Source organism: Xenopus laevis, chromosome 2S, assembly GCF_017654675.1.
Source record: "Xenopus laevis strain J_2021 chromosome 2S, Xenopus_laevis_v10.1, whole genome shotgun sequence".
NCBI classification, from domain to species: Eukaryota; Metazoa; Chordata; class Amphibia; order Anura; family Pipidae; genus Xenopus; species Xenopus laevis.
In genome coordinates, this window is record NC_054374.1 from 33893861 (window position 1) to 33904502 (window position 10642).

Here is a 10642-nt window from a genome sequence, read left to right on the forward strand (position 1 = left end):
ATGTGCAGAGGTTCCGGCAGATAAATCTGGAGTTCATCTGATGCTGCAGACGGCTGGCTCAGCGGCCATCTTTGTGCACCCATATTACTTCATGCAGTTAATTTATAACCATATTGGGACTGTCTAATACAGTGATGGGCAACTGGTGGCCCTCCAGGAACTGTAATTCTCAGTCAAGATAAAGTACCCAGCAAGCCAGGAAATGTTCAGGGGCTGTGCCTATGCAGTCTTTACAAATATACCGTGAGAAGTCTTTATCATTATCACACTCTGGTGAGATGCTGCTTGAGTGGCCATTCATGTGCTCCTGTACTATTTCCTGCGGACGGAAATCTGGACATTTCTCTAGAACAGCCCTGCCTGTCACAAGGAATAATGGGATTGGCTTGCAGGAGTTTCACTGGCCGTATACAGGTAGTGATATCTGCCTCACTAAAACAGTTACCATCTCTTAGAGAGCGGCACTTACTGGACCCAGACCGCAAGGGTTTGGGACTCACAAGTCGCACAAATGAAGTGACTGCACTTCTGGGTTTGAGTCCTGTGGACATTTATGTTCTAATTCAATTAGGGAAGTGGCAGATGTGTTTCTTGGTCTGTGTATAAAATCGGGCTGAGAAACAGGTGCTGTATCGGCCTGAGTGCAGACACACACAGAGGGTTTTGGCATGGAACTAAAGGAGTGAATAACTGTCACATTAGGTGAGTAACTGCCGGCAGACACCAAGTGCCGCAGCCCTGTGTGAAGTCCATTTACAATCTAACCACAGACTCTTGTATTGAATCCTGGTACAGAAAAACAGGGTACAAAGCTTCTAATAACTAGTAGCCAGTTTTAGAGGCCAAAACTAAAGAGAAAGATCTCACTTTGCAGCCCAGAGGCAATAAATATGGTCACAGGCTTCAAGCTCTAGGTATTCAGTGTTGGGAGGCAGCATCAGGTCTTCTTCTGCAGCAAAACCCAAAAGCTCCCCTGTCTGCTCCATTGTGGGGAAGGGTAGGTGTATGTTCAGTGCATGTATTTTTGATCTGCCTTTTATTGTTTTATCTTGCAATTTAGTATTTTAATTAGGGATGCACCAAATCCACTATTTTGGATTCGGCCGAAACCCTTTGCGAAAGATTCGGGCGAATACCGAACTGAATCCTAATTTGCATATGCAATTTCCCTCCCCACCCCTAATTTGCATATGCAAATTAGGATTCAGTTTTGCCAGGCAGAAGGATCCGGTCGAATCTGAATCCTGCTGAAAAAGGCCAAATCCTGGCTGAATCCCGAACTGAATCCTGGATTCGGTGCATCCCTAATTTTAATCGTATTTGAATCTATTGGAATGCCTTAGATCAGGGGCCACAATCCCTGTAGCATCACTTCTACACGGAAGATACAGTGATTGGCATGTCCCAGTTTAAGTGCTAGAGTCACATGAAAAACCAGACCATGAGACAAATGATATTTTAGAGAGTTTTTGCCACACTGACTCTTTCCTGTAGGGATCTGGGAGGAGAGGACCATTTATCAAAAGTCGAATTTCGAATTCATGTAAACTTTTCTTTTACCTCGAATATACTCACAATTCGACTGGGAGGTTATTTCAGAAAAAATTGGAATGTCCAATATTCGATCGAATAGTCCTGAATCAAAAATTTGAATCGTATTCGACTCGTACGAATCAAGTTTTTCTCCGTAAATGAACTCGGCAGGTTTTAGGTGGCGACTATTTGGATTAGGACTGTTTCCATAGCCGAGGTGTTATAAATCTCACATTCTAATTTACAGTTGAATAAGAGAATTAAAATTCGAACGTGTGAATTTTGACACCAAAAAAAAAAAATAAAAAAATCTGAATTCAAATGTGCGATTCGACCCTATACTGTAAGTTTTATGTAATGTGCCCCCCCTCAAGTCATTGATTGGTTACTGCCTGGTAAAGCAGTAGAAACCGAGAGAGCTGAAAAGCAGGAAGTAGTGTTCTGGCTATTATGTTAGATATGTTGTTGGTGGAGAGAAGAGTACATCTGGAATAAAGAAGTTAAAATAAATCATATTTCATTGATTATCTATTCTGTGCCTTGTGTGTGTACTTTCTACTACAGGTAGGGAATTTCTTATTCAGAATGCTTGGGACCTGGGGCTTTCCAGATAAGGGATTTTCCTGTTCCTTTCACATGGCAGTGGGCACACAAAGGGTTAATCCCTCCTGCCGTGAGAAAGGCACAGGAAGTGATGAATAAAAGGACTTCCCCCAGCTCTGGCGCCCATTCTTTTTCTTCCTGTCATGCAATACCCCCACAATGTACCAGCAGAGCCGCTCTCCTCTGTTTGAAGCTCCTCTGGCCGAGATACAGGTTCTCATGTGAGCCGCAGGAGAAGCCGGCGGGCTTATGGCCATCCGTTGCCTGCAGCGCTGTAAGTCGCAATGCCGATCTTCAGACGGCGCATGTGCAATAAGACGCTGATGCGCCCTATGACGTCACGCCTAACCCGGAAGCACTACTGCGCATGTGCGCACTTCCTGGTAAGATTTAAAGGGACGGGAGGCGTGGTATAGACAAACATTTCAACCATTTTATGCTGTTTTTTGTCTGGCGTCTTACTGCTGTTAAAAAGAAGCAGAGTGCTTGAAGTAGTGCATTGCTGGTCCCAGGTGTAAGTAGTTACCTGTGGATATGGATTAAATCACGCTGGGAGCTCAGGTTTGGTAAAATGATTAACCTGTGGTGTACATATCTCTTGCAGGCTGTCTGTAATGAGTCACAGGCGTTCACACTCAGGCTCAAGGGGGTAAGCATTATCTAAGGAGCTTTTGGGACAGACTTTTCAAGAAGTAAGTAACTTTACTCCTTTTTATTTATAGGAGCCCAAAACAGGAAAATCAGCCAGAAAGATGTAAAAGTTCCAGACGGGAGTGTATAGCATGTGGTGAACCAGCCATGCTGGATAAAAGGCTGTGCAAAAAATGCCTAATGGAGGCTAGCAATCCTCCCATGGAACAACTGAATAACATGATGGACTGGATGCAATCCACCTTCAAGCAATCCATGGCTACTATGGTAGATGAAGTCACGGGTAAAGTAATGCATAATCTGAGTAAACAAGGATGCATTCCTGCTGCCAGTGCAAGGCTGGGGAGCACATTGCAGGAGGAATTTGGTCCAAGGAAGACAGCAGAAAGAGCTCCAACTGGAGAGAATTGAAAGCAGTCCGTCCTACTAAGCCTGATAAGATTCCACGAAATAGTCAGAGGAAAAGAAGTCCAGATAAAGTCAGACAATCTTACCGTGGTCAATTACATAAACAAGCAAGGGGGCACCAAATCAAAAACCTTATTGACCACGACCATAGCTATTTTTTCGTGGGCGGAAGAGAACCTAATAGGTCTGTCGGCCTGTTACATACCGGGAGTCCAGAACTGCCTAGCAGATCAGCTCAGCAGGAAATTCCCGACAGTGGGAGAATGGGAACTCAGTCAAGAAATGTTCAATCTGATCAACAACAAGTGGGGTCCCTTCTCCATAGACCTGATGGAAACATCTCAGAACAAGAAGATCGCGACATTTTGTTCTTGGGGAAAGAACAGTCAAACGAAATTTTGGGATGCCTTTTCCTTCCCATGGAAATTTCGAATGGCTTACATCTTTCCACCTCTAGCTGTGATTCCGAAAGTCCTCAAGAAAATCAGGACAGACAAGGCAAATGTGGTCATTGTGACACCTTGGTGGCCCAGAAGAGCTTGGTTTCCGACACTGATGGAGCTCAAACAGGAAGAGCCATTCCACCTTCCAATAGTTCCAACTATTCTCCACCAGGGAATGGTGTTACATCTGAACCCAGGCCGTTGGGCCTTAGCAGCCTGGAAACTGAAAGGCTAAAGCTTAATCGGTTGGGATTATCAGACTCCACAGTATCTACCATATTAGCTTCAAAGAAAAAATCGACACACAAAGTACGCCAGAACTTGGGAGGTCTTTATTGATTGGTGCAAAGCAAGAGGTCATGACCCTCTCAGAATATCTGAAGTCACCATCATAGAATTTCTACAAGCAGGCATAGAACGCAATTTAAGTATTTCTACGCTTAAAGGACAGGTGACGGCGATTTCAGCACACACTGACTTTCACTGGGCTTCAGGTATCCTATTGAAAAGATTTTTTCAGGGATTGAAAAAACTTTGCCCTATCATCAGATCAGAAGTTCCACCTTGGGACCTATCGTTGGTCTTAAAAGCGTTAATGGAACACCCTTTTGAACCATTAGAGGAAGCATCTTTAAAAAATCTGTGCCTCAAAACAGTATTCTTGTTAGCCATCACATCTGCCAGAAGGGTAGGAGAATTGCAGGCATTATCAATTAAACCGTCTAAGCTATCCTTCTTTCCAGACAAGGTGGTACTCAGAACGGAAGATAGATTCATACCCAAAGTACCATCTAGATTTCATCAGCAACAGGAACTGATCTTACCTGCATTCTATCCGGAACCACAAAATCAACAAGAAGAAAAGCTTCACTACTTGGATGTAGTCAGATGCTTACGGATTTACCTTAAGAAAGTGGCAACTTTCAGAAAAACAGATTACCTTTTGGTGACCATTGGAAGTAATAATTCAGGAAACAGAGCTGCTAAAAGCACGATTGCAAGATGGTTGAAGCCGTGCATCGTAACAGCATATTCATTACAGTCAGCACCTGAACCAGCACCTAAAGCACACTCCATCAGAGGGATGGCAGCTTCCTGACCAGAGCCCAGGTATCGGCAGAAGAAATCTGCAGAGCGGCCACTTGGTCATCTTTTGCACTTTTTCCAAACATTACAAATTTAATACATATTCTAAGGATCTAGCCTGTTTTGGGCATTCAATTTTGGAGGCGGCTACTGCTGAATAAATGTATAATTGCAGTACTTGGTCTATGTTTGTTTTGTCCCTCCCTAAATGCTTAGCTTGTTAAGTCCCTTTGTGTGCCCACTGCCATGTGAAAGGAACAGGAAAACTGAAAATCATATCATACTTACCGAGATTTTCATTTCCTGGACTGGAACATGGCAGTGGGCAGGGGCTTCCCTCCCAGGGGTATTGTAATCAGTCAGAAAGAATGGGCGCCAGAGCTGGGGGAAGTCCTTTTATTCGTCACTTCCTGTGCCTTTCTCACAGCAGGAGGGATTAACCCTTTGTGTGCCCACTGCCATGTTCCAGTCCAGGAAATTAAAATCTCGGTAAGTATGATATGATTTTCGGTTTTCCGTAATTTGGATCTTCATACCTTAAAGGGATCCTGTCATCGGAAAACATGTTTTTTTAAAAATGAATCAGTTAATAGTGCTACTCCAGCAGAATTCTGCACTGAAATCCATTTCTCAAAAGAGCAAACAGATTTTTTTTATATTCAATTTTGAAATCTGACATGGGGCTAGACATTTTGTCAATTTCCCAGCTGCCCCTGGTCATGTGACTTGTGCCTGCACTTTAGGAGAGAAATTCTTTCTGGCAGGCTGTTGTTTTTCCTTCTTAATGTAACTGAATGTATCTCAGTGAGACATGGAATTTTACTATTGAGTGTTGTTCTTAGATCTACCAGGCAGCTGTTATCTTGTGTTAGGGAGCTGATATCTGGTTACCTTCCCATTGTTCTTTTGTTTGGCTGCTGGGGGGGAAAAAGGGTGGGGGTTGATATCACTCCAACTTGCAGAACAGCAAGCAGTAAAGAGTGATTGAAGTTTATCAGAGCACAAGTCACATTACTTGGGGCAGCTGGGAAATTGACAATGTCAATAAATTTCAAAATTGAATATAAAAAAATCTGTTTGCTCTTTTGAGAAATGAATTTCAGTGCAGATTTCTGCTGGAGTAGCACTATTAACTGATTCATTTTGAAAAATGTTTTTTTTTTCCCATGACAGTATCCCTTTAAATCTACTGGAAAATCATGTAAACATTAAACAAAACCATTAGGCTGGTTTTGCCTCCAATAAGGATTAATTATATCTTAGTTTGGATCAAGTACAAGCTACTGTTTTATTATTACAGAGAAAAGGGAAATCATTTTTAAAAATTTGGATTAATTTATTATAATGGAGTCTATGGGGGACAACCTTTCAGTAATTTGGAACTTTCTGGATAACTGGCTTCCAAATAACAGATCCCGTACCTGTACTAAGAAGAAGGAAATGATACTACGAGCAAAACTGAGCAAAGTGCAAATAAAAGTTGTAATTGATATTACGCTCTGTACAAATTGCTATAGGGCCACAACAGGGCACTGTGATTACGGCCTTATCTATGGGAGGAATCAAGGACAAGGCTTGCCTTCACTTCCAGTGCTTTGCTCCATGTTCCAGATCTTCAAGCCATCATACTGAACAGAGCTCTGCTTTCCCTGGGCGCAAGTACTTGTTAGATCAGAGACGGAGCTTAAAGTATTGCTGATGACGTTTATTAGGAGCTAAGAAAAATACAAAGCAATCATTGTGTTGAGGCCAGTTTTAATGAAACGGAATAATAAATGTTTCAGCACATGTATAAATGGCAAGACTTTAAGTTCAGGATCCTATAAATATATAACATTCATCTGAAGAAGGCGGAGCTTCTAACTTACATTATAAGAGAACTTTGCCCAGCCAGAATCAGAGGGAAAACCATGGAAGAAAAGGGGGTCTCCTGAAGCACGAGTTCTCTCTAATGATTACACTGAACTAAAATGGATGCAGATCTGCTTTCAGTCTGAAAACATTAAGGCATTTTCTTCTTATCCAAACACATGCCAAGTCCTTATGTATTAAAACAAAGTCTAAAGTGGATGATGTTACTGGTGGGACATTAAGAATTGCAGTGCGTCTTCAACCCAGCAGTGAGGAGCAAACATAACCCAGCACCCATTAAAATGCCCTTAAAGTAACAGGTAACATTGACCAGAGGAGGACTGAAGAGATTTAGCTGGCGGATTTGTATTTGATCCAGAGATTTGCTCCTCTGACATCAAACGTGGGATCATTGCGATAAATGTGATTGGCAATTTCTTCTAGTGGAGGTTCAGGGTCGGTGGTAGCAAACTGAGCAGCTTCTTCAATCTCTTTCCGTACTTCCACATCAATTTCCTAGAAAATAGGAAGAGAGAGAGAGAGAGAGAGAGAGAGAGAGAGAGAGAGAGAGAGAGAGAGAGAGAGATATACAGGTTATTACTTGTTTATTGTAGTTATTATTAATATATTCCATTCTTATAGGAATCAGCGCAAAATGCACTCTATAAAGTGATTTGCCAATAGGACCTAGATTATTCTTGATGCTGCCTTGAATTGTATCAAAGTAAATGTATTAAATGTCTGAATCACTGTGCCTAGTACAGTACAGTTGTAATGCACCAAGGCAATTTAAAGGCAATTTGCAATTGTTTTTTTTAATTTGTGGTTTTTAATTTATTTAGCTATTTATTTAGCAGCAATTTCAGCAATCTGGTTGCTAGGGTCCAAATGATCCTAACAACCATGCACTAATTTGAAAAAGAAACTGTAATATGAATAGGACATGACCTGAATAGCAATAACAGTAGGTTTGTGAAAGTTCTCATTCAACCAGGTCATGGTATATCTATAGAAATAAGTCAAATCAACTGGACTTGCTGTGTTTTTTTTTTCCTGAAGACGTTTCACCAGTCACCCAACTGGCTTTCTCAATTCAGAATAACTTGTAGATAGGATCTTGCTTCTCTATATATCCTCTGGAATGTTGCTCCAATCAGTTGTTTGATAGTTAGGAAAGGACAAGGTGCTCCAGAATGAATTGCAAATGACTCACCGAATAATGAAAGTGGTCCGGGTGCACCAGCCTCAGAACCCCATCTTCAGGGAGCTGCATGACCAGGTCCTGTGGATCCGTTGAGTGCCGGTCGGCCCTGCTTTTCTCTTTAGCATAATCTGTTTATCATAATCCACAATGATGTCATTAATTAGGTGTTGATTGTATTAGCAAAATCGGAGCTTTGATGTGTTATTAAACCTTCCAGGGAGAGGTGCCGAAACAGCATTATATGTGGCAGACAATAGACATCACTGTGGATAATGATAAACAGATTATGCTGATTGGAGCAACATTCCAGAGGATATATAGCGAAGCAAGATCCTATGTACAAGTTATTCTGAATTGAGAAAGCCAGTTGGGTGACTGGTGAAACGTCTTCAGGAAAAACACAGCAAGTCCAGTTGATTTGTCTTATTTCTGTAGATATGGCAATAACAGTAAATGTGTAGCATTACAGAGCATTTGTTTTTCTGATGGGCGTCAGGGACACCCCATTTGGAGCAGGAGAAAAATAAGAAAGCGGCAAATAATTCAAAACTATATAAAAGAAAAAATCATACCCAGTTGAAAAGTTGTTTAGAATTACCGATTCTATAACATACGAAGTGTTACCTTAAAGGTGAACCAGCCCTTTAAAGGAATGGTGAGCACATGCCACATTGGCGTGTTTATAGAACACAAGCAAGAAAAGAAATTTAGAATGGCTAGGCACTTAAAGGAATTATACCCATAAAATTGCCACACTTAATGCATATGTGGTTGACCATCTGCCTGATGCACTTCCTTTGGTTTGTGAGGTTCATGTGAGCCCTGTAAATAACAACTTCTTTACCCAACTGTCAATTCAGGGCTGCCCATTCCACCTCCCCAATTTCTTCCCTTCCCTTACAGGAGCTACTTGCGCCCATTTAATGCAAGAAATAACGTCATATTGCAATTTTCAACTTTGAAAAATAAAATAAGCATTAAAAAGGTGGTTCACCTTTCAGTTAACTTTTAGTATGTTACAGAATGGCTATTTCTTAATTTTTCCACTTTTTAACCCATTTCCTGCCAGCCATTTTGTCCTAGATGCGAACATCTACTGCCAAGCAGTTTTTAGATATTTTGCACTCTTTCACTTTAAGGGCCTTTCCTGGGGCGGTCTTTTAGTTTACCCAGGAAAACAATATATCGTTTTTTTCAGGACAACCTGAACTTTCAAAATATGCAAGAATTTTGGTGTAATTCTACTTCTGTAAAAAAATATAGGCTTCTAAGTGTCCAATAAAATGAAAAAAAATCATGTTTCACAAAGAACAATCACATATATCAGAAACATTATTTACTTTATGTATGAGAACACAGCTGATTTGGAAAGGTCTATGTCTCCTGGACGCGGCAATACCAAATATATATAGTTTTATGGAGATTTCTTACTTGTATAGATCAAAATCTACAAGCAGTACACTACCAAATTTCCAAAGCACCTCTCCACATAACGACATACTTCTGATTTCAAGGCCAAACATTCCACTAAAAGTAGGTTTACCCTAGAAAACTACCCATTATTAGAAAGAACAGATTCTGGTGAATCAAAAATGGGTAAACATATCGTTGTACTCCAAACTACCAAGTTGCAATTGTTTCCTAAAGTTATAATGTTTTATAGAAATTGGTGAATTTTTTGAAAAATGACCTCAAAGCTTCCAATCTACAGCATCATATCTCCCACACATCATTAGGTATCAATGTAAAACACCCCAAATATGAAAGCCTGGGGTCCACTGAACAGTTTGATGCCCAATATGAATAGGTGTACCCAAGCACGTGGCATATAGGGGCCCTAAAATGTAGACACCTCATTTGAGCTATCAGTTCTGTAATTCCAGATACTGCAAAATCAACACATTTGCATCGTTTTAGGGTGGGGTAAAAGTAAAAAACAATAAGTTCGCCCCAGAAAACCATATATTTTCGGAAAGTACACATTCCCACGAATCTAAATTGTGTATGCATGTCTTTGTACTACAAAGTACCAAGCCGCAAACCATTCCTAAATTTGGTGATTTTGATGACATTTCCAAAAATCACCTGAAAATTTCTACCCTGCAGCATCATATTACCCACATACTTTTAGGTATCAAGAGAAATCACCCCAAATATGAAAGCCTAGGGTCCTCTGAACAGTTTGATGCCCAATATGTATAGGTGTACCCAAGCACGTGGCATACAGGGGCCCCAAAAGGAAGACCCCATATGGTCTGTCATTTCAGGTACAGCAAAATCAACACATTTACATCGTTTTGGGTGGGTCAAAAGTAGAAAAAAGTAGGTTCACCCCAGAAACCATATATTTTCGGAAAGTACACATTCCCACGAATCTAAATTGGGTATGGATGTCTTTGTACTCCAAAGTACCAAGTCGCAAGCCTTTCCTAAATTTGGCAATAAAAGCAACGGTTTTTACATTTCTGAAAATCGCCTAAAAATATTGCAATTGGCCGCATTTATCTCACCCAACTTCTTACATACAATTGTAAAACACCATAAATACTGATGCCAAGGGTCTACTGAACAGTTTTATGCCCAATATGCATTGATATCCCAAGGCAGCTGGCATGTGCGGACCCCAAATGTAAATAGTGAATATGAGTTTTCTCTACTGCCGATTCGCCTTCTGTAAACATAGACCCTTGACTTCATATTATGTGCCTCAAGACCCTCCTAACAGCAAAGACCCCCCAAAACCATATATTTTTGGAAAGTACACATTCTGACGAAAACAACCAAGATAAAGACGTCTTTCTACAGTACCAAACTGCAAAACTTTTCTAAACATAGAGATTTTTACATTTCTGAAAATCGCCTA